At 40.1% G+C, this 24,839-nt stretch overlaps 1 protein-coding gene across 6 annotated transcripts in view; it reads right to left on the minus strand.

The window, feature by feature from the left end:
• NCKAP5 (NCK associated protein 5) overlaps nucleotides 1-23,765 on the minus strand; it is a 390,172-nt gene extending 366,407 nt beyond the window's left edge. For 5 of the 6 annotated variants that reach the window (XR_011680422.1, XM_071435389.1, XM_071435391.1 and 2 more), the window contains exon 1: nucleotides 23,626-23,765. The gene's annotated coding sequence lies outside the window, so the exon portion shown is untranslated. Of the gene's footprint in view, nucleotides 1-10,998; nucleotides 11,115-23,625 lie in introns of those variants that run through there. The other variant, XM_071435387.1, reaches the window with a different exon arrangement.
• Nucleotides 23,766-24,839: the final 1,074 nt, after the last annotated feature.

Below are 24,839 nucleotides of genomic sequence, written 5' to 3' on the forward strand. Positions count from 1 at the left end.
AAATGCAATAATTGGCTGTGATTGAGTCACCTAAACTGCCTTTACTGAAGCATGCCAGAATCCCTGAACTTGTGATGTGCTTGCTCACTTCTTACCAGCTCAGGAGCAAAAAACAGCTCGGACCAGGTGTCTTAGGGTTCAGTCTCTCACCACAGACCCCTAAAGCTGCAGCAGAGGTGGTCAGCCCCACAGCCTGAAGAGCTAAAAGGCAGATGGGAAGAGCTAAGAGCTTTTTGCCTGAGAGATTTCCAAGAGTGCTGAGAGTCCTGTGTGGTTCAGTGCAGCCTCAGACAACCAGCCCATGTAAAAGCCTTGTTTTACTCTCTAACCACTGCTGGGGAAAGGACAGACAAGCTGACAGGCTGAAGAGCAGTTTAGTGTAGGGCAAAATTGCAGGATGTTAAAATCCCAACAGATTGTAATACGATAGAATATAAAATCCTTATGTCTTATATTTTAATTCCACAGTAAATACTTAGATCACAGGAGTATAAATTAAAAAATAAATTAAACAAATTGTAAGCAGCAGAATTTGCCCTCTTTGGAGTTGCACATGGTTGGAAGTGTTGAGCTGGTTCCTAAAATATCATGGAAATTTCTCCAGTGTACTGAAGAGCAAAATGTTCTTTGAAAATTACTACTATGCTCACTTTTACCAACACAGCTCTGTCTTACTAAACATGTACCTACAAGAACGTGAGGTGCCACAAGTTAACACAGTAAACACTTTCCTGGGGTAGCTGGCCAAGCAGATAAACAACTAACAAGCTTACAAAAGTGGAGAGAATAAAAGGAAGGATGTGATGGCAGTAAATGAATCTCCTCAGATACTCACTGTCAAAAACTGGCCTTCAATTGAAGCAGTTTGGTTGGCTGGTAAGCTTTTGATCACAACGATAATTTTGTTTTTAACCTTGCCAGGTGATTTTTTCAAAGCTTTTTACCTCCCCTGCATGTCAAGAATAGGGGAAAGGTCCTTAGCAAAGGCAGGTTTTACTGCTGGAACAAACTATAGCTCTCTCTTCTGTCACATTTATGAATTTAAGCTTCAGAGAAAGCAACAAATAACATATAGCAACAGTAACTGTGTTCAGATTGGCCATTCTGCTACATGCAGGGTTGGAGCTATCATCAGTCTGCTTTGTCCTTGCCACTTGTGCTCTCCATGCCTGGCACTGCCCTGCTGTCCTCTCCAAGAGCTCCCAGACAGCTTCAGTAACAACCTGCCTGCTCCCCAGTCCCTGTCACTGCTGCAGATAAAAAATATGATATTCTACCTCCTGGAAGGGCACCTTTATATGGAAACCTTTACTCTAACTCACATCCCACACTATGGGAAATCCTGTCCATAAGTGTCAGCATGAAGCCTTGACACCCAATTCTGACACATAGGAAAAAGAAAGTCTAAAATGAAATGTTTAATCTAGCCTTTTCAGATGAGCTGAGAGCTAAAATGAGCATATACGATTGCTCCTGACACAGCAGTGATTTGCAATCAATTTCTAAATCTTTTTCAGTTCCATAATTTTTGCTTCAGTAGAATTCTATGAAAAGCATTCATTGGAGAAAATTGATGGGATGTCTTTAAAGGACATTGCCTTTCACTACAAATTGCCTCATTGTAAAAGATGATAGGCAAATCATAAAAAGTTTGTTTTGAGTGTTTGCCACTTGAAACTGGAATCAGTGTGCAGAAGCTGAATTTTTGAATCACAAGGGAACTCAGAAATCTCAGAAATATTGTAAATATGATTACAAAATAGGACTGGGTCTCCTTAATTCCAAAGGTTTAAGACATTACTCCTTCTTTGCTTTTCCTGTTGTTTCTGGAATCAAACAATTGATTCAACCACCAGTGACCTTATCTGGAATTAATTGAAATCAATGGCATTAGTGGCTTCTGGAGCAGACCCAAAACCAATGCATGTTGAAGGGCTTTTTATATCCTTAATCACACGAGTAAACCTCTGCAAATTCAGATTCCAGTGGATCCAACCATTAAATCAGTCCTGCAGTGTTTAACTTCACATATGGACAGAGGTCCCTGCTGGATATTGAAAGTGGTCTCTATTATGAGGACAAGGTTATTCCCATAATCTATTTCTGATGAAAGCATGTATTTGTACAGGTGTCAGTGATCCAGCAGGGCTGGCAGCTAATGGCAAGGCTGACTAATTTGCACTCTGCCGCTGCCTCCTCGGACATGTCGCTGTGTGTCAGCAGCAGAGGTAGCGCCTTGTGAAACACACATTCCTCTGATGCAAGCATCTGGCTTCTTGGCAGCCAAGTCGTGACAGGTTCTGCAGCAGCTGGGATGGCCCCATGCTCTTTCAGATGGTTAAATGGTCTTGTTTTTCAGCCTAGCTGTTTGTTTTCCTGCTGCACTCCTGGACGGAAGCCCATTGGCCCTTTAAATCAATGAACTGGCCGTTGGATGGGAGTAATCAGCCACATTTCTGTGCATGTCAGAGCAGAGATTTTTGCCCAGAGACTGCCAGCCCTACAGCCCTGCACTCTTGACTCCATGCTTAACCTTGTCCTGCTTCGTCCTGACACCTAACACACCAACATTGTCTTCCCAAACTGAAAGCAAACACTAGAACAGCATCCTTCATCCTTTAGTCATAGGATTTCCTGGATTTCGTAGCTCCTGCTTTGTACAAAAGACAGAATTCAGATCAAATAAGAAATACCATTTATTTATTTCAGATGGCATTATAAACTGTCCTCCCATGTGCACACACCAGATGGAGATAAGAATCTGGCTGGAAGGTTTAGCCTTACACTGTGTGGCACAGAGGTAACAGCATATCAGATTACTGAGAGAAAAAAATCTTCAGAGAAGGTCCCATAAATCTGAAATAAATTTTATTTAAATTGCCTTTAAACATATTATGCAAATCCACAACATAACGAGCAGTTCTGAGTAATTTCCTCGAATAAATGAACACATGGCACTACTAACACCTAATGTGATAATGCAGTATTAAAAAGAAGTTCTCACAGGGATACCACAAAAATCAAAAGCTGTCATCTGCCTCTCAGCCATTTGTAAGCCACCTCCACCTTTTCACTCTAAATGATAATCTGTCTCTCCTTTTTTCCTATGTACTGTTGCTTGTGGAGGGAAAATAAGTAATGAACTGATTTGGACAGGCCACATTTTCCCCTGGCAGGGTTTTACTCTTTGCTCTTGTGCTTACTATCTGAAGCTCTTTCTGTGGGATGCAAATACTCCTATTTTCACACTCACCAGAAGAGAGACAATACACAAAAAGGCCAATTCCTGCCCCTGCCACAGAGACAGGAGGGAACAAATCTTCCCTGCCATCTCCCTTGGTGTGTTCCATTAATGGCTTGATGAGAACCTAGTAACAAGCTGATCTGTCCTATGACCCACTATTTGCCAAACACACACACACACACACACACACACACACACACACACACGCACTGTTAATCAGTTCTAGTGACCAAAATGATGCCTGTGGAAACAATACAGCAATGTCACCATGGGCTCCAACCACACCAGGCCACACATATCCAGAGTGACCATAATTGGCACCCAGCACCATCCTGTCCTAAAGGAAGTATGAAAAAAAACAGTCCCAAACCATTCTGAGATTTGTTACTATAATATAAGGTTGTCTTTGGGTCTTTCCATTTCATCTCCAAAGCAGGGCAGGCAAGAATTGCTTCCAGCAGATGACATAGTAAATGAGAGCTGTAACAACATGCCTGGTTTTAATACCATATAATTCCATACTATGACACACAACATAAATTGATAAAAACTGTCTCATTTTAATGAATGACTGTTATCAAGAAGAAGTGATCTGAAATGCATTGCCAGTATTCTGGTCTCTTAACACTCATAAAATCTGCAGAAAGTTGTTCAATGTCACAGGTAAAATGTTCAAGGGTTAAGCTGCTTGCTTAAAGCCCAAGAAAAGACACCAACAGATTAAAGTCTAGGAATTACTGCTGCCAGCACTGTCAGTGGAGTCCTGGACAATACCATGAAGTCTTACTCAAAAGTACTCAGTGCAAGTCCTCAGGCCTTGCAGCTCTCTCTGGAAAAATCCTGGGTTGTAGAAACTGTACTAATATAGAGTACACACACTGGGATTTCAACAGTATGCTGTGATTACAACTAATAACAGCTAGCAAGACAATTTTCGGGACAAGAGGCAAAAGTGTCTCTGTGAAAAAGATGATGGAAAAGCACAAAATTATTTTTGTGAGCAGAAAATTATCTTAGTCTTCCTGCAAAAGAAAAAGCCTCCATCCTGTTCCTCTGGATAGAAAAGAAAAGGTATATCAAACAAAAGCTGTTCTGGTTTACCACGCTGCCTTCTCCACTAGAGTGATGAAGATTTTATTCCATGCTATAAAGAGAGGAAAAACTCATCTTGTAGTCATATAAACATAGTGAACAACACAGAATAAGTATCAATTACTTTTGCAAGTTCCAGTGATAGCTTCAAACCCTGAGGACAATTTCAAATGGTATGACAAAAACTTCAGTTAGATTAAAACATCAAAAGCAAACTAGCATTCAAAACCAAACAATTTCGTCTCTGCTGAGGAAGTTACAGTAAATTTTCTGAACTGGCAGATTTCCCTCCTAGCTGTTCAGCTGTTCCTTTCCCACAGGTAAAATAAGTCAATCTGTTTGAGAAGACAATTTGCCACCCAGCTTACTTAATGCCACACATTAAAATTAAATGACTGACTAATTTTGTTGTCAAAGAGCTGTTTTAATGGGAATTCATGGTTAAAAGAAACAATCCCAATAGGGAAATAAAATCAGATGATGCTGACTTCCATGTGAATCAGGTCTAAATAAAATAATCGTCCAACTTTTTGCCTCTTTTTACATGGAACTTTTCTCAAATCCTTCAACAGGTCCTGCATATATGTCAGTCCCTGTTCAGTTTAATCCCATGATCCAACTTTGGCTCAGTGATGTTGGTATAAACACAAACATGACTAACAGGAAACAATAGATCTGTGACAAATTTTTGCTCATCTGGAATTGAACATGATAAATTCTTGTAGCATACTAGCAAGCCAATGTAGTTGCTTTTTCCATTCCCCTTGTTCCAACATATGTGGCTGTGGAAAGTGCGTGGCAATGGTGCTGGGTGAATTCACACAGGGCTGTGCAAGGCTTTGCAGAGACATTTGAAGCAGCTTTAAATAAGTTACTTTGGTTCTGGAAAGCAACTTGGCCACTTTATTTCCCTGCATGGAGTCCAGCCCAGGAGATACCCTGGCAGAGGCCTAAGGGAGTGTTACAGTCCTGCCCCTGCCCAGGAGCAGCTTCAGAGCCAGCTCAGGATCTCCACACGACACTGCCCTACGACCACAGAAGTAATAAAAGTGTTCATTTTGCTTTCAGAAAAAGGCAGGAAAATTCTTTATCTTCACAGCATAAATCACAACCTGAAAAGGCTTTCCTAGTCATGGTGTGAGCTCATTTGATTCATCCTAGAACACCATTCTTAACTGAATGAATAAAAGCCTCTCTGAGGTTGAGTACCACCTTTGAAATGGTCTGTGGGAGCATGAAGCAAGACTCATCCTTGCTTTTTGATAGATGAAGGGCTAAGGCTCAAGCCACTTCACTGGCCTTTGCCTGCAAAGGAGCAAAAACCCAAGTGCACACTGACCAGCACTGCTGGGGTCTGCTCCACATTCCCTTGATTTCAAATAATCTTAGCAATTCAGGTGAGCAATGCCTGTTTTCAAAGGCCAAGTAACATGCATACACCCATGGATATACATGTATTAATAACAGGGATTAGCTGCCACTAGCCAGAACCACTTGGTTACAATATTTGGAATATCCTGAAAATTTGAAGCCTTTACAACTTTAACTCAGATATTCTTGCTCTACTTTATGTTCTAGGTTGCTTTGCTGAATGATTTGGGTCAAGTCTTGTGTGGTCAGTCCTAGAGGTCAGTCATGGCAGACACCTGGAAGAGCTTCTCTGACATCTGTCCTGCCCAGTTCTTGTTTCCTTATTCCTCCTTTTGGAGGGATTTTACAGATTACAGCAGTTCTCAGCATGCAGAAGTGTGTCTTACTCTATATGAGTGGGTGGTACTGTTTATGTGATGCCACAGGTAAATGGACAATTTCAAAGAATTTAAAATAAGGCCCATTGTGCACATTGTCTCCATTTCAGAGCTCTTCCAAATATCCCAGAAGTTTGAACAAGAGAAATTTCTGCTGTGCTCTGGCTTTGGCACATGCCTTTCAGCAGATGGAAATTACTGTTATGTAGCCTTAGGTCATATCAGGATCTCTTTTTATTTCTATAATGAGGCCCAATTAATACCTAATACTGACTTTCTGCCACTCAAAGGATTTTAAGATATCAGGATTTCAGCCAGAACTGTAATGCTGATGTGTGCTTTTATGATATAATCTAACTGTAATTACCCAAACCAATATCAACATAATAGTCATTCTATAGGAAACTTGGGTATTCCACTGTATTCAAAAAATGCTTACTCTAAAAGACTTTTCTCACTCCCATTGCAGGGTCAGCATTTCACCTTATGTGAAGTACAGTTGCAAATTAGAGAAATTAGAGTAATTATATTGAGCTAGACAGGCTTTGGGCTGGTCTCTTATTTTGCTGTAAAATAAGACAGGACAGGACAGCTGTCATTCTGTGCAACCTTTCCATGTAGCATTAGAAATATCTGCACTGAGAAGTGATTTAGAATAGCTATTTTGTAGTGATTTACTGCTAATTTTAGTAGACAAAACCCTAAAGCCAGCTTTCTATTTTTAGGGCTTATGCCTTTCAGAAGGTTTTACATAAAATGACAGCAATTAAAAACCTTATTTACAAAATAATCACAGATTAATACTCAATTATAGCTTATTCAGCATGCAGGACCTCCATGAATGCTTGAAATTTTTTGACTTTTACTTGGGTATTAGAAGTTTGGACTGAATATTTAACAATTCTGGGCAAATGATAAGATGACACTGAAGTTTACAGTTCAGCTTCTTCTCTTTCTCGACCTGTAGCACTGGGAACCTCCTGGAATAACTCTCAGCATCTTTGATGAATCCATAGGACTGTTCACTAACTGTGGTTTCCAGCTGCTGCCCAACATACCTGGAAATTTCCACCAAACTCAACATCCTGACCATCACACTTGAAACAGATTAAGACAGAATTGGATTGCCCAGATGCATTACAAAAGAGAAACTTACCAAGACTAAACCGAATGATACTAAAATATAGTGAAATTAATGTGAATAAGCTTGGTATCTTCTTTCCCCTCCTCCCTTCCTCTCCTCAGAAATATTCAATGACCAGATAGCTGGCAAGATAAACAGTAAATGCTACTGTAACTTGTTGGGGGCTATGTACCAGAAATGGTAAATAAAATGACAGAAGTTGCTTTACTATTAAATGGTAAAATTTAAAAAAAAAATATTTAATTACTGCTGTCAGAAACTGTGCTAAAAATAGGTTCTTGAGTCGCATTTTTTCTACATGACAGATAAATGTAGGAATGTAGCCTTCTCAAGGAACTGTTTGTACTAGGCACTGTATTTCCTCTCCACCCAGCAGAACTTCCAGAAGATCATATGAATTTTGCAAGTATATCAAGGAGATAATAGTTACCACAGGCTGTAAAACTGAAAGATCATAGACATGCAAGTATATGCAGGTGCTATGAGCAAAGTACATTTTCTTCCTGCCAAAAAGGCCTCTCTAATCTCCAAGCTAGTGAAAATGTGCTCGTGGCTCCAATATTTTCCCTGCAGCCACAACAATTTTTTAAATACATATGCAGCCATTTGACTTTATCCCCTAGAAGAGCAAACCCAGCAAGGGACAGTGTCCATCAACTCCCTTGAAGGTTACATACATTTTATATACATCTTGCAAATTAGTCTGCATACTCAGGTTCTCTGTATTTATTTAAATCCTACCATCACTTCCCAAGAAGGAGAAGGAAGAATGTTGATTTTAGATATTCAGGCATAGCTCTCCCTAAACTGAGTGGCAAATCAAACCATATGGGGACACTAAATGACTCCAGGTCACTGATCCACATCCCCACAGAGTGGGTTTAGTTCAGAAATGTTTGCTGTCAGGAGCTGAAACCACAGTTGCTCATTACCCAAGCAGCAGCTCAGGACGAGACGCCCCGTGTGTGCTGGGTTGGGGATGTCTGGCACCAAGGCACTCGAGCCAACATGGTTTAATTTACTCAAAAGAACAGTATGGTTTCATGACTTGTACACCTGAAAGAATGGCCCTGCTTCCATAGGGAATGGCAGTGTGCTATGAACTAAAAAAGCATTTTTCCCAAAAAATGGCAAAGCAGAGGCAAAGCAGTGCAGCTCCAGTTCTGACTCTGCTGTCCCACACCTCCTGGCCTGGCTGGGTGGCACTTGGCTTCTCCAGAAAATGCCAAGAACTCACCTCAGAATGATTAATGCCACACCTTCTAACTAGGATGTATTCCTTTTCTACACATACCTACAGAAAGCTGCTGTCCTCAAGTTGTCATACTCTGGAAGCATTTTTGAGGGAAACAGCACTAACATTGGAAGAAAGGCAACAGCAGAGACACTTCCCAAAGAAGATGTTCACCTGAAATATCTTCCATCTGAGTTTGCCAGTGCTCAAGCCCTCTAACCAGCCACCTCAGCTCCACAGAAATCTTTCCTGGGAATTCACAACAACCAAGCACCTGCACCTTACCACAACACTTACTCCTTGCTCGAGAATTAAAGCTTTAAATAAAAGTTTCTACACATTGTGCCTGCAAGGAAAATTTATCAAAACAGAAGCAGAACATAAACCTTCTACCTATATAAAGCTTGAGACAACTGCTCAGAAATTCTGTTTTTCTTCTTAGCACAACACTGAAATGAAATCACAGTATTTCCTAAAGGCAGCTTCACTGAAAACACCGGATTTTTAATAAATATTTAAGTGTAGTTCTCAGGGGTTTTTTGCCACCCCTCCTAAAGTAGTCTACAAGATTTTTGCCTTCAGCTTTGCTGTTTTTCCCCTCAACAATCCTGAAAGAAAACCTATACCTTTTTTGCTATCTAAAACATATTTAAAAGCAAGATACTGACAGACTACAATTGTACTGAGCAACAGTATAATTATTTATTTAGCAGAGCTTTCCAACAGGCATGTATTGACACATTTGCTTAGGCAAAATGTCTTTCCTTCGAAAAAAACTTGAGCTGCAACCAAGAGTTTCAGGAAAGGCTGCAAGATGTTGGGGCTGGGCAAGGACCTCCATGGGGGTGCAGCTCTTTTCTCACGAGCCTCTGTGTCACAGACACTGGCACAAAACTGCCTCTTGTCCATGGTTTTAACACCACAATTAAAAGCTGTTAATGTCCATGGAATCCATTAACTTCCATGGGATTTGGGCATACATACCAGGAGCTGCGCTACACCAAGCACCACCAAAGGAGAAAGGCCTCCACCAAGAACATTCCTGAGCAAGACCCAAAGCCAAAGGGCAAATCTCACGCTGCTTGTGGCTCATCCCTGCCATGCAGTGCCATCTCAGGCTCCAGAACAACAGCTCCCTGCCTCCAGAGAAAGGCAGACAGACACTTCAGTCATGGCACTCTGCAGAGGCCACACAAACCCAGGTTTGTTCCAGGACAAAACCACAGAGGCAGCAAGGCATGGCAGTGATTTCACAAATCCACAGTCACTCATGTCACTGGTTCTCTTTCCACCAAGCCCAAAGCTGCACAGGGAGCTGTCAGCAGCCACAGTCCCTCTCCTCATCCCCGGAATGCTCTCCCTCCTCCTCCCCTGTCCCCTATCACAGCTCAGGGTGACTCAGCGTAGCTCCCAGGAGGAAAATCATCCCTGCTGCTCATGCACATGAATTCTATCTGTCCACAAGGATACACATGCCCTTCTGAGAAACCTCAAAAAGGAGAGGAAGAGAATCCATGGGAAATGGTAGGACAGAAATGGACTGGCACACACAGCCACAGCTATCCTGCATTAAAATGAAGTTACATCCATGTGGGTTTCCAGGAAAAAGGCTGCTATAGGATCTTCCATTGCACATCATTCAGTGCAGTGAGGTGGGCTGTACTTGCACAAAGCGCCCCAAACTTTTGTATATCGGTTTTATTCCTTATGAAATTATGAAATGAAAAAGCTATTAAACTTACTTCATACAAAAACCAAATTTACCTTCTATACTGAGCCAAGAGTATTGGCATTGCCACCCCGCTGATACCCACTGAAGAGTCTTATAGTAGGCCACTCTATTGCACAGATTGTTTTTAAAGTTTCAAACACGTGTGCACTGTCACAAATCTTTCCAACATTTATGGCTTCCAGTCACTCACCTTATAACTGTAAAAATGCCTTCATGGGGCTATATGGTTAAAAGGAGGAAGACAACGGGGAATCCAGTGTATCACCACTTCTCCTACCTTAACTGAATGCCTTACTTCCATTTCTCTTCCTTCATTCCTGTTCAAGTATGAATGATAGCATTCAGTGGACATACCCCTGGGAAGAATGGAGCTTCCTTCCCCACAGAAATTCTGTTTTGTGAAATGCTCAAAGCTGCTAAGTATCCTTATAACACACAAGTTTCCAGTTCAAAGGATAATGCTCTGCCTCCACAGCACTCAGCTCCCATAGTGGTGCTAAAAAGAGGAATTTTGCTCAACTCTAACTACACACTATTCCAGAAACAAAAAGGAAAAGAAACCCCAAACTCAATAGTCCTCACTCCTTTCACTGTAAATACATTTTCTAATCCAGGGTTCCAAATCACACACTCATGAGCTGGTTGTGTGCAGGGCCTGATAAATCCCGAGCCAGTTAAAAACTAGCTAGCTAGCTTTTATCAGCATGCACTGATAAAAGATCAGTCTATGAAAGTGAAAGGTTTGAACAAGTGGGAACAACTTCACTTTTTTGTTAGGGCAGTGCTTTGTTGCAATATACAGACCTGAGCAGCTCTGGAACCAGGGCTGGTGCAAAGATGGGAATTGATCTGAAACATGAGGAAGGTCTTCCCACTGCTACTGGCACTTAACGCAGCTGCCACCAAAGAATGCCTCTCACCTGAATTTTTTTCAAGACACAAAAATAAATTACCACGAGTCACCATTTCTTCGTTTCTTTCTGAACAAGAGCACACGCAAAAATTTTATAAACCACTTTGTGCAATACTATTTCTAAAGTATTCCCAAATACCCAAACTACTGAAAAAGCCCACGGGCCCTGGCGCTGCTGCATGGTAGGGAAATGTTTGTATTTTGAGCTCTACCAGTTCTACTGACCAAGATATACTGTTGTGACCACAGAACTCCTTGGGGGATTAAAGAGTTAATAAGAACATAGGAAACTGCACAATTATATAAAGTACAATCTGTCACTTAGATATTGGAAATGGACTATGAAGATGCCAGTATAAGTGCATGTACTTATATACAGAGAACATTTTAAACAGTTGACCATGATTTATACGTGCTGCAGCTGTCACACACACTATTTCTGACATCCAAAGAGCCTACGCATACTTTTAGTGGAAGAAATTTCTAGTTATTTGCCATTTTGTAGAACTGTAAATCACATAAATGCTCATATTATTACCATGTGCTCTGGCAGTTTGCATCAACAGACCATCTTGGAAGAATTACAGTGATGAATTATTGACAGTATCTCATATAGCTGACAAACATTTCTTTGAAATGCTGTGGTACAGAACCTGCCTCTTTCCGATCTTGAGATTGACCCTAATGTAAACTATAGCATACAACAGATCAAAATTATATAGCCTGGCTCTCAATTTGTGATCTCATTTTCATCATTCAATGGTTCCCATAAAGATTGTTTATTATTGATGTGAAATGCTGGAACCAAAATATCCTGTAGCTGGAAGCTGGAAGTCTCAGTAACTGAGTCAGAGTGACTCTTCTGGCCTTCCCTCAATATGCTTTATTTCTTCTATTGAATAAACAAACAGTCCCATTCTGTAATGACAACATGAGCCAGGATTTTCCCATATTGTTTTGACAGATGTTGTCAGGGGCTGATTACAAAAACCTGTACACCTAGATACTTAACTGCTATGATATTCCATAATAGAACTGAACTACATGCAGAATAAACTAATGTCATGGGAAGCTCTGCTAATGAAAAGCCTCCGACTATGGAAATTTAACTGCAAAATAATTTTTCCAACTGCAGCAAAACTATTTTTAAGGGTACTGGAGATAAAAGTATGTTATTTGGTACATTGTATTTACTGATAGGGCACAGAAAACAATGATGGATTGATTACCAAAATACCTTAATGTTTGGTTCAGGCACCTTGCAGGGAAAGATTAGGTCCTTTTCCAAAAGCCAGCACAGCCAGACCAACCCTAACTGTTACTTGGCTCAGTAAATTCTGTTACTTGGCTCAGTAAATTCAGTCAGAATTTAATCTATTAATTATGGTTTTGTGCTCTGTTTTTACAGGTAGGTGGAAAACGCATGAAAGCTGGTGGGGCTGAAATATAAGCAATTATTTTTAAGATTTTTCTGGGATTTGTATTGCAGGTGGGTTGGGAGAGGCCGTTTCACTGACCCACATGTTATTTTAAAAAATAAATAAAAGTAGGCTGAATCCCCACTACTTTTACACACAGACCTGTGAAACAGAATGATTTTCTATTATCAGGTGTTAATGTGCCCTTTGTAACTGTTAAAAGGAAACCCAGACACTGCACCATGGGTTGTCTTTTTGAATGCTGCTTTTCAGGTCTGTAGCCCCCACTGGCCCTGACATTTACTTGTTAAATAGATCACAAAGTGAGTACCAAGAGGACAATATTTTTCTAAGCTCAGGGAGAACGAGAGGACATCACAGTGAGGGTATTTAGACAAGCCAGACACTGTTTTTGCAAATTTGACCCACTAATAATGCTGGAAATTAAAAACCTTTTGCAAACCTGGTTGAATACTAATTCTGGAAATTAAAACCTGTAGCTCTGTATGATTGACCAAAGAGATCTTGCATCATTTTGCCAGCGCAGAATGAGACACTACTAATGAGACACTGTATTTCCTGAGTATTTCTCTAGATTCCACAGAAAGAGGCTCGCATGTATGTGTGCATACAGACTGAGGGGAAGGTTGAAAAGAGATAAAAGGGTATCAACACTGCACATTTGCAATAGTTGAATCCTTATGTGGTTGGTTGGAGGAAGATCCTAACTAGATATGAGCCAAAAACTCAAAAAATGTTCAGTGATCAAAAGTTTTCACTACTGTCTCTAATAAAATACTTCCTTTGGTTAAAAAAAAAAAAAAAGATAGTTTGGTTTTTTTAATTAGCTGTGGAAATGTATCACTTCATGGCTTTTCTTCTGTCATTTGTCTTCAGGTGTGTTAAACAAGCCCAAACCTGAGAATTTTGCAATTTTTATATTTAGAAAAAACTTTAAATGAAACCTATAACTGAAAAATAAAGGTTTAATTCTTCACCACTGTGAAGAAAATTTGAAATCTATTCAAACAATATAGTGCAGTTAGCATCCAGAAGGGGTTTAGGTGGGATTTAGAATACCCCAGTCTTTCCAAGGACACAGGCCTAAGTGACAGGACCTGCATACCAAGGACAAGACCAAAGCCCATTCTTAACCTTGCAAAATTTGCCAGTGATTTTCATTACTATTAGACTGATTTGATATAAATCTCACAAAAGTGAAAGCAGTCTTCTCAGTAATCTTGTTTCTTTAACAAAACCTTAGCTTTCTTCATACTAAATGCATATAAAGAACATATTTTTCAACAAATGCAGCATCACCAAATTGAAAGCAATCCCTGCCTAGGAAGGATTATGAACTGGCTGTCATCCCTCTGTGCCCTAAGTAGGGTCAATAAGTCATTCTTGCCATGCACAGTATTATGTAAGAAATTACAAAGGGGCCCTATTTAGATGACCTCCTTTTTTTGTTTCATATTCTAATTGCCCAGCTAAAAAGAAGCCGTTGTCCCAGTGGAAACTTCAGGAGCAGCGCTGGGCGAGCTGAGCACACAGGAGCACTTTACACGTGCACTCTGACCTCTCTTGACACTGCAGATCCTTTTCCAATTTCCAAAAGTTTCCAGGAGGAAGCAGAGGGAGTCAGCCCTGTCTGTGTGATGTCTCAGTGACATTTTGCTGAGATGATAGTTCACTGGGATTTGCACATCTGAAACTCCCTCCAGGGAGGCTTGTGAGAGCTTCAGCCTAACCTACTTTCAGCACTCCGTGGAGTAATTTTGTTCCAAGAGCCAGCAGCCACTGATGGCAGCAGGAAGATGCAAAGGAGTGCAAAGGGACCTCAGCCCTGTAGGACCCAGTGAGGCCTAAAAGCCACTCATAAAAATGAAACATCCCCATGAAGTTCCCTGATTTCAGGAAAAAAGTGTATTTTTGGGGGACAGTATTATTGAACTAACACAAAACTGAAAAACAGGTATGCCTTAAATGAGAGTCTAGCAAAAGCTTTATTTAAAAAAAAAAAAAAAGCAAATTTGAAAAAAATCATATTCACCCTCCAATATCTTTGAAATAATTTATACTTCCAGCTAAAAAAAGGTGTCATTGTGAGAAATATGTGATGACACTTGTAATATTTCTAGCCATAAGATACATTAGATGATTGGAAAAGCAGAGTCAGGCTAAGTCTGGTTTGCTCTGTTACCTGAATTCCAGACCTGAAGCAGCTGTGGCAGAGGATAGGGGCTCTCCCAGCATATTCATGGACCCCCACACTAAACTTTTTAATGGTGCCTCCACAGACAGCACAAATTGTGGGTATTTTCACCTTTCTCTTATTTTTTCCCTTCTCTCGTATCACAGAGTCCCAAGGACTATCTAATATATTAGTTCTTAAAGGAATCCTCTTTTCATGCCTCCTGAATCCAATTTAAACTTCAAACTTTAATTCATTGAAGGGGGATGATACCTAGTACCCCGTTGAAGACTGTTAAATCCATATGATTCATTTCTCAGATGAAATGAGCACCTCTAGGAAATAGTGGAATAAAATAGATACCCAAAATCAAACCAGGTAGGTATCAGCTTTCATTCAAATACATTTATTTGCACTGTTCTGGTCACCTTCAGTGATTATTACTTCCTGCATGCAAGAAGAGCAATGTAAAGCAGAACCAGTGGGTGAAGGCAAGATGCCAAGGAAGCAAAGAAAATAAAAAAGACAGGGGAATTTCAGCTCTAGTGACAGAGGATGTAGCATGGCTGATTGTCCCACCATCCTCCCAGTGTGTTATGTACAATGAGGACTGGCAAAGGTGAGGTGTCCTTGCAGCAGATTCACACAAGCTGGGCCACAAGTGCTTTTCCCAAAGTTTGGCTCTGTGAGTGCTGATCCCAGCCCAGCCTTGCTACAGTCAGACCCTTCAACCCTTACACATGGTGCAGCACAATTTATTTTACACAGTGAGCAGAGGCACACCTCTCCTTCTCCCTCCCACATCCACCAAACCATGTTAGAGGAATACTCCCCTCAAATTCCCTTCCATTGAACTGCAGCCAGTAGGGCTGACCATGGGGCTGCAGGAAAGCAAAAAAATGCTATTGCCACAATAACTGCAATCCAGTTGTTCCAAACAAGAAATATTTGTAATTCTTCAAGGCTATCAATGATTCTAGAAAATAATTCTAGAAAAAGCTTTGCTTAGTTTAATCCACATGGTTGATGACTCTTCAGTAAAACTTTCTGTACTTAATACAAAGAGGTCTACAGATTTACTTTACATCTGTATTATGTTATTCATATAAGTTTGTCATTTGAAATTATTTTAGGCATAATGTTTACAGAATTATTTCAATAAGAAAGCTTATTGCAGAGGGATTCTAGCTTTGACTGCTGAAACCACTTGGTCTAATCATTTATGGGAGTAAATAAATGTTATGAGACTTCATGGAGAAACTATTATCCAAATTACTGAACAACAACAGAAAAGCCTTTATTATGTTCCAGGAATGCATTTCTGGCAGAGAAAATAACATTTGTATACAATGTCTTTTTACAGATTAGACAGGAGAAAAATGCCTGCATTGATGTACTGCAAACTGCAGGGATTTTTTTCTTTCCTGAAGAATTACAAGTGACATCAGTTTTCAAAATTTCTGAGAAGAAGAGAACACACTTTGTTAAAAGAATTCCAGCTTTTTTTATCCTGCTAAATTATGTACTAAGACAAACTTTCCCATTGTTTATTGTTTGACAGGTCATGGCTCTGGTGTAAAGAAAAAGTTCTTCAAGCTCTCAAATATTCCTCCTGAATAATTATTTGATTGTTTTCTATTGAGCAAAGTGGCAAAATGATCTGACTGAGATATGTAACACTATTTGCCAGGGTCTTGATGCCTTTGCCTGCAGTGCATAAAATAAAACTGTGGGGTCTCAGCAGACTGTTCTCAGGATACTTATTCCTGGATCATGTTGGTCCAAGCAATCCTCTTCAATGGTCAAATACAATGTAGAAAAAAACTAAGCAGTAATCACAGGGGTTCTGCAGAGGAAAACAGCTTATAAGATTTTCCCAAGGGAGGTAAACAAAATACATAGTGTAGAGGAGAAAAAGAAAAGATCCAAGGTTTTAGGAATCTTAGAGTAAATCTCTAGAGAATTCTACTTGTTCTTCCCTTCATCACTTGATAACTGGCAGAGTTTTGGGCCACACCACTGCAGCTCTCTGACCCACCAAACAAATCTGTGCTCTGAAATAAACCTGAACTTCTTTCCAGGTTTGTTGATTTTGACTGTCAAAATATTAATGCTGGAAACAGCAGGAGCAGCAACCAGGCTGGGATGGATGAAACCTCCTGTGGAGAAGGACTTTAACCAAGCACCTGCAGTACCACCATGGGAGATCTTTTGTGTCCAGCACCTGCAGCATGAAGCTGCATCCTGTCAATATTAACAAAGCCCAAATGAAGCTGTGCCTAAATCCCAATGTCTTACATCACACTAAAGAACAAGTTAGTCTCTAAAGCCATCTCAGTGTGTCACTCAAATATATTCTTGGATGACACCAACTGTCACAGCTGCACTGAGGCTCAGCTAGTAAGTTCAACAAATCCCATAGCAGCATCTATTCCAATGATTAAAAATAAAAGTATTTACTCATGTTTGCTCTGCTCTCTGCTCTCCATCTCCTCTTTTTGTTTTTTTCTTGTGTATGAAGGAAATAGCCTTGTAGAGCAAAAAATTCCTCCAATTAAGTGTACTGGCATAGAGATCAGCCTGCTGCCTTGCAGTAAATCAACAGCTTTACCATTAGGGAAAAGAGAAAATGTCTTTGATCACAGCACAACCTGTGTGGAGTTCTCAGTGATCAATGAAAGAAGCACCTCATAACAGATCCTCCATTTAGAATGAGAAGTCAGCTCAGAAGATGAGATAGAAGGCAATCTCAAAAAGCCAATATAAACTTCAGAGTAAGAAATAGGGTTCTGAAGAAATTGTACTGCATGGCTCATGTTGCTAGAAAAGACCTAGCTAGAAGTACCCAGATCTTGATTCAAACATGGTCTTTGTGTTGCACAACAAAGCCATGACATTCCCCAGAGAAGCCTCTGTCCTCCTCAGTCTATCTCCTTTAAATGAACAAAGAATCCATTTAAAGATATTCAGTTTCAAAATTATTCAGTTTTGGCACTCCACCACAGCCTCCTGAGGGGACAAGCAGCAGCACAGGGCTGTGCTTTCTGCCCTCATAAAGCTCCCTTGTTGAGAGGCAGTCCATGAAGTGTCCTTTCAGTTTTTACTGTCGATAGGGATACATCACATTTGTATCACCCACCTCAGGCCAGGCAGTCACAAAGCCCTTTACCAGACCTCATTTCACACAAGAGCTCTAAATGCACAGATATCCCCTCAGCACATCCCCTTTTACCTGCACAGCCCAGGTGATCCCTCAAACCTCCCAGCTGAGCACTTACACAGCTCAGCTGGATTTAGATGGCAAAAGAAAGCAGGATTGCATTATTCTCTGCAGGATTTTGTAAACTATGAAATTTTATACTCAACTTCCTTGTAACATGTATCCCTATGCTACAAGACTGCATAACAATTCATGTATTTATGTTCAATAATTCAGGCTAAATATATGTTGCAATATTAAAAGTAAATTGTTAGCAACAAAAACTCTAAGAAAGAAAAAAAAATCATCCCTGTCTTTCTCCACAGCAGAATCAGGGAGTTATGAAGTGTTTTTTTTAAATTTACCTGCACTAACAAGCATAGCAATAGTTGTTCCTTGTACCTCATGATGTCAGAGAGTGTTGCCAAAGGTAAAACTGTTGCTCTGGATATGAACATGGTTCCAATAATACATTTTGTCCCCCATATAATTTTTTGCAGTGGGTCAGTTTCATTTTTGAGCTGTACACAGCCTTTCTAGACTGAAAACAGAGGAACACTTCAAATAGAGGCGCTGTTTGGATTGTGTCTCTGCATACATCCCCAATGGGCTCAGAGGGGTGGAAAGAATAGGAACTACACAGCTACTGTTATTTTCTCCAGAAGGGTGATTTGAAAAGAGTAAAGAATTGGCTTTTCCTTTAGGACCAGTCAGAAAACTGAGCCAGTGTGGGTGAGAGGCTGGAAAACAGAAGTAAATTACTTTTCTACCAACAAATGAAAGAAATAAAGGCAATTCCTTCCTTGGAGCAATCACATTTATAAAAATTGGTATCTAGAGACACAGTTTGACCCTACAGGAACAGAGCACACGGTAATGAGGTTGGGTGCCTTTCCAGGCAGAGTTCTCCTGGGTTGATGTAACAAAGACAGCATTCACATGTGCTACCACAGAAGAAATCATATAAAAATTAATCTGAATTCCTGATTCATGGTTCTTACCACAGAAGACAGCAAGGGGACCACTCCTTGACATTGGACAGGAAAATAACTTTGGTCCTGCAGGTAGCACCAGTATATGTCTGGAACAATAATTTCATTAAGGCCCAGGATCCATTTTGTGAACCACAGCTACCTGCACTGATCATCAAGGCCTTAAAAATCTCATTTATGTGTGATGTCCTCATTTATCACCTCTAGTTACCACAACAAAATTAAGGTTTTGGACTACTGCCCTGAACTGCCCAGTTTTGGAAAACTAAAACTTCACCATGTGCATGATGATTTTATTGCTGAGGTGGGAGGCTGGAGAGCTGCCTGTCGTGCCACCAACAAAATGTGTCAGCAACTCCAGGAAGGTTAATGTCAGCTTATCCACAGGCTCCAGACAGACAGTGTGAGGCTTGAAATTCTCTCTTTAAAGACTGTAAAGAGAGAGATCCACCATGGTGGTGAGGTTCTGCAGAGAGAGAGGGCTGCTCAGTTCTTACAAACTCGTAGATTTGAAGGACAACCTGAATCAGCACAGCCAGTCCCATATGTTGGGTAATTCAAGGATAGCTGTAAGTTTATGCTTCATCACTGACTATTGATCATTTTTCTTTGACTAGTTGATCATTTCAGCTATCCTTATGCCATAAAACCGTAGCACAAGGAATAAGGAAGTTTACCAAAGAACTGGCTCCACAAATACTTACAGGTGCTCACAGAGCTCTGCCAGCAAGACATCTCCTGCAGTACACTCAGATTTGTCCTGCTTACCTTCTACTATTTCCTACTGGAAATCAGTCCTAGCAAAATCCTACTCAGCATGATACACACATCTGGTATACATTACTCTTTCATTTAAGTTTTCCACTGGCCATGTGTAACTATTTATACTACTTAAGTATTTCTTCTCTTCCTCCATTCATTTATTACACAGCTCCTATGTTTGGTAACAATTATCTGTCCTCGCAACAATTTGTCCCCCAACTTTCCTACATGGAAAATCTTAACCAAATCAATAACTAACAAAAAAAAAAAAAAAAACCCAGAGAAATTATTTTTTAAAAATTCTGCAAACCCCAAAACCCCAGAACTTTTCACAGCAGGTTTTAGTTTGTAATAGCAAACATGCCCAAAGGGCAGGAGCAATCCACAGTGTAGCTTTATGATACCACCAGTGAGGGACATAAAATGTTCTTCAGCTGCACTTTTCAAAGAAATTACCAGTAAGAGAAAAATAAGGCAAGAATTGGTCTCCTCACTGAGGAGCAAAGTTGACTGTTTGATGTAGGTAAAGAAACATGAGAGCTGTTCTAGCTGTTTTCAGCAATCTCTCTATGAAGACAGTGCAGTAGTTGCACTGGCTTTCAGTTCACAGGTCACAAGATTATGAGCAAACTGTCACACACCACTTTGGTGTAAATTGTAAACTCTATTTTAATCAGCATCAACAATTTTCACTTTTCATCTGGAAGACAGCCATTATCTTTTTGGCTTTTTTAAAGGCATTTTGTTCCAAGTTGTTCTGGCGTTTGGAAAATCCCTATAAAGACCATTAGACCATTGCCCACGGAGAGGCAAAATGCTGGCATTCAAATTCCATTTCACTACTGCCTCACCTGTGAGGACAGACCAAGAGTGCTGGAGTGATAATGAGTTTAGGAAACAACTGTGAAAGGTGCACTAAAAGTACTCCAAGCAAACACACTCCTCCCACACTCTCCTACTGCAAGCAGTTAAATTCTGTCCCTGTGCCAGGAGGACTGTGGAGCCCAGGACCAGCTCTAGTGAGCACAGTGGAGGGCAGAGCAGTGGCAGAGAAACATAGGTCAGCTCCTGTCAGCTCCTGTCACAGAAACCAGGGCCAAACCTCAAAGTTACCAGCGCTGACACAGGGGAGCACCTCCCTGAGGCCAATACCTTCCTTTGTGCTTTACCATACATGAGGCATTATCAAGGATTGAGATGCAGCACCATGTAAAAAACAGAGGCCTCCATCCTGACAACTATTGGAGAATAACATGCACTTGGAAAAAATCCCCTTTCTGCCCAGGTAGGAGGAATTTTGCTACTATCCAGGCTTCAGGTTGGGTCAAACTTTCATCTTTATCCACTAATTTGCTTGATAGCCCTCCACTGCTGTACCACTTTCCTTAAATATGGAGCCAGGCTCTATCCTCCAGAATTCTCTAGAGCACCAGAAAAATCTTCAGTGAAGGAATAGTAAATCCTACCTAAAATTAATAGATGTTTTAATGTAGAAAGCAAAGTGCACTTCACTGTTCAGGAAACCAGCAGAACAGCCATTCCCCAGTCCTATGGGCAGTATAACCAGTGTAGGCTCCATGTGAGGCTTTTAATAAAGGAGGGTATATATTCAGATACCCAAAAATTTCAGAGTTTGACCTGCCAAAGGCATGAAGTAGTAGTGGCTTTTACTGTACAGAATCACTGAGTAAAACCACCCCGGGGAAAACTCCAGGCAAGTTCTCATCTGCTTGCCATTATAAATTACGTCGACCCTTCGGTTGGACTTATGTAATTTTCCCTGTGGACACACACCAAAGTTGTACAACTTTTCAGCAAGTCATCCTGGGGAGAAGCCCAATAGAAATCTGCCTGTGTTTTGGCAGAATTTAAGGGCTAATATCCAAGGAAATAATCCAGAAAGCCAGTTTTCCAAAGGATATTTAGCCTTGGGGACACCTAAAAAATTTTTAAGTGTTCCCAAAGTGTTTCATCCACACCTGTGCCGAAGTGCAAGGCAGTTTGGAAGGTTTCTCACACAGCTCCACCTAAGCTCCCCCAAGTCCAGAGCCCAGGCAGCAGTTCCTGCAGGCCAGTGAGCTCCCCAAAGAGACACTCGAACCCTGATTAATTGTGCAGCAAAGGAGGCTCTAATTTGCAAGCATCCAAACCCCAGCCCACTGCTGGTACAATGAGATCAAGAAGGAAATTCAGAGGGCTAATGCATCCTCTGCACCTGTTTGTTTGATCACTTCCTAAGCACCTCTCTCTCTTTCTTTAAGGTAACTGATATATCACATGGACCACTGGGCATAGGGAATACATCCATCATTGCACATATGCAGAAATGAAAAGTAAATGACATGAAAAATGTTATTATGCAGGAGAACCTAGATTCATCTTTTGATTTATACTGAGTCAAGCCTGTTTAAGACAGAGATTTAGTTTGAAACAAGTTTTGTTAGCCCTGAGATTCCATTAGAAAAAGAAAAACCATGAGCTGGCTTTTCAGTGAGTCTACATTTAGCCATCAGCTTCCTCAATTTGCAACTCTAGAAAGGGGTTAATTGGTCTTTTGTAATAATAAATTACTTATGTTGCACTACTTGTCTATAGATCTCAAAACTAATAAAAAATATGTCTTACAATCAGTTAACTGTCATTTGCACCTTCCTGTACCCTTACTGCTGTGGGGCTTGAACCAAACCTTTAATGCTGCTATAGGCCAGGTGCTGCTAAAAATTATTTTTATATATACTGTGTATTTCATAAACACGCAGACTTGTTTACTTCCATATTGCTATTAACATTGACCCTAATTTTTCAACAGTGACTGGGAATCAGCTGGACTATGAAACACAGTAGTTTCACTCTATTCAATGTGTTGCTCTCTGTAATGATTGTCAATCAATAAGGGTATTTCAAAAAGAAAACCACCTCTCAACTCCGAGATTTTTTGTGTTTCTTCTCTTTAATATTTTGGGATTAACTGAATTTCAGTTATTTTCAGTGTATGTGCACTTGTCTTTGTGTTTCATGACAAATATCTTTAAAATTTGATTTTATAATTGAATTGACATTTCTTTTGGCAATAAGCTTATTTCTTATGAGGCTGTCTTTGGCACGTGCTCTGTGCTACTTTTGCATTAACAATTAACAAGGCACATTTAACTGAACCCCTACTGCTGCAATGTGATCTGTCACCAGAAACTTTGCAGGAGTCTTTACTCACAGTTCACAGAAGTGAAGTCAAAACAGACTTATTGAGTCGGATATGTTAGAAGAGAAAGCAATCTGGAATTTCAAATTATTTCAGGTGAATTTTGTGTGGTAAGATACAACACAGGTAGAAACCAATATTTGTTCATTTTGGAAAACATTTTTTTTCGTATTCCATTAGTTACTTCCTGATTCAATTAAGAAAAACCCGAGATAACATAGTGAACACTTTTGATTCACCTGATTTCAGTTATTTTTTTTATACCAAAAGGTTAAAGGCAATAAAATATTACATAGAAAAAACCTCTCTAAACTGCCTATAAAAATTTTGTTTCCATTTCTTAAATCAGTACAATGATCTATTGAACAGGATTAAGATTAAATTTTACTGAGGATTTAAGATTAAATTTTACTAAAGCAGAGTAGAGGCAGAATAATTGAAAATCTCACTTCTAGGCAGATGCAGGCATGAGCACAAAATGTCTGGAAAGCACCAACATTGAAATACAGATGTGAATTAAAATGTCTGCAAGGTTCCTGCATCTATAGGACACATTATCCACAGCGGCTGCACACAGCAACTTCCTGGGCAAAGTCTTTCACCTATTTACATGGTCTGTTCTATCAGCCAAGCTTTTTCCCAAAACATGAGGTTAAATCAAAAGTGTTAATGGCATCTTTCAGTGCTACTAGCTGTAAACCTCTTTTACAATAACATTTAAAGCATTAAACAAAAAAAATCTGTCCTTACTTACAAGGCAAAGCAGAAAAGGAAGGTCATTCATTACACCCCATTCACTATTTTCTGTTTCATTCTGTAAATATTATAGTGCTACTGAGAAAAAATATAATGTCTGCAGTTCTCAGATCTTCCTTCAGAGTTTCAATCACTTGCTTCCCAAGAAGGGGTTTAACAAATACCACACTGTTCTGTCAATATTTGTATGCAGCACCACATAGGGCAAGCTGCCAAACTTGCATGGTTTAAAGAGCCAAGGGTGGAAAACTGACACCCTAACAAACACACTCCCGGCTTTGTCTCTTTTAACTTGGTGGTAAAAGTGTCATCTTTGCCTCTGACTGCACTTTCGGAAGGCTCTTTTGTTTGCTTGCTCTACTTCTCCAGAAATGCAGTATTTAATAATCACTCTTCACTGAACTTCGGGGATTTGTTTCATGCTCAAACATTTCTTATGCAATTATAAGCCTTTTGCTCTCCACGAGCTGCACTTTAAATGTATTTTAATTGGCTGGAATTTAGAAGGAATCCATTTGGCAGTCATTTACATTTGAAGCACGCCCCTAGCAGCTGAAACAGACCCCAGAAGCAGCCCGATTACTTCATCAAAAGAAACTGCTTGAATACCCTCAACTCCTACATAACTACAGTGAACCCTATTATATAGGTGTGGTGATGTAATTAATAATTCTCTTCTATGTTTTTGCTTGTACTGGGGACTAGAATGGATTATCAGCAGATGCATTTAGGGAGTGTTCTCAGGTTTACAGCACTCAGCATTAGTTTTCAAACATCCCTGTCTTTCCAGAGGGGCCTTTCTTGTGCTGTTTCTCTATCTGATGTAGCAGCACTGTGGCCCTAACACTGGTATTATTGTGTCTATACTTGCAGCACAGCAAGAATGTCACCAGCTGGATTTTTGTATGTAATATTATTTTAAAAGTTTCTAATGTGCTAGCTATTCATGGATCAAAGTACAAACTAAGTTTAGGACATTACATTAGGAATGGCTCAGTTTTCCACTTCTCTTTATTTTTGGGCTCCTAATGTGTATTGCAAGCCAACTTTGCAGACCTTGATTTAATGCAGTATGCTCACCCTGGCCTGCAGTTTGTAATGCAGAGGTTTAAGAGTTGACAGCAGTAGGGAGAGCTACCAACAGCTGCTCAGAATAAAAGAATGAGAAGACATTAAGGGGAGAACCACAAGAAATCCCACTGTAAAATGCAG

Source organism: Agelaius tricolor, unplaced genomic scaffold (assembly GCF_023055355.1).
Source record: "Agelaius tricolor isolate 1412-34295 unplaced genomic scaffold, bAgeTri1.0.p SCAF_10, whole genome shotgun sequence".
In the NCBI taxonomy this organism is placed as follows: domain Eukaryota; kingdom Metazoa; phylum Chordata; class Aves; order Passeriformes; family Icteridae; genus Agelaius; species Agelaius tricolor.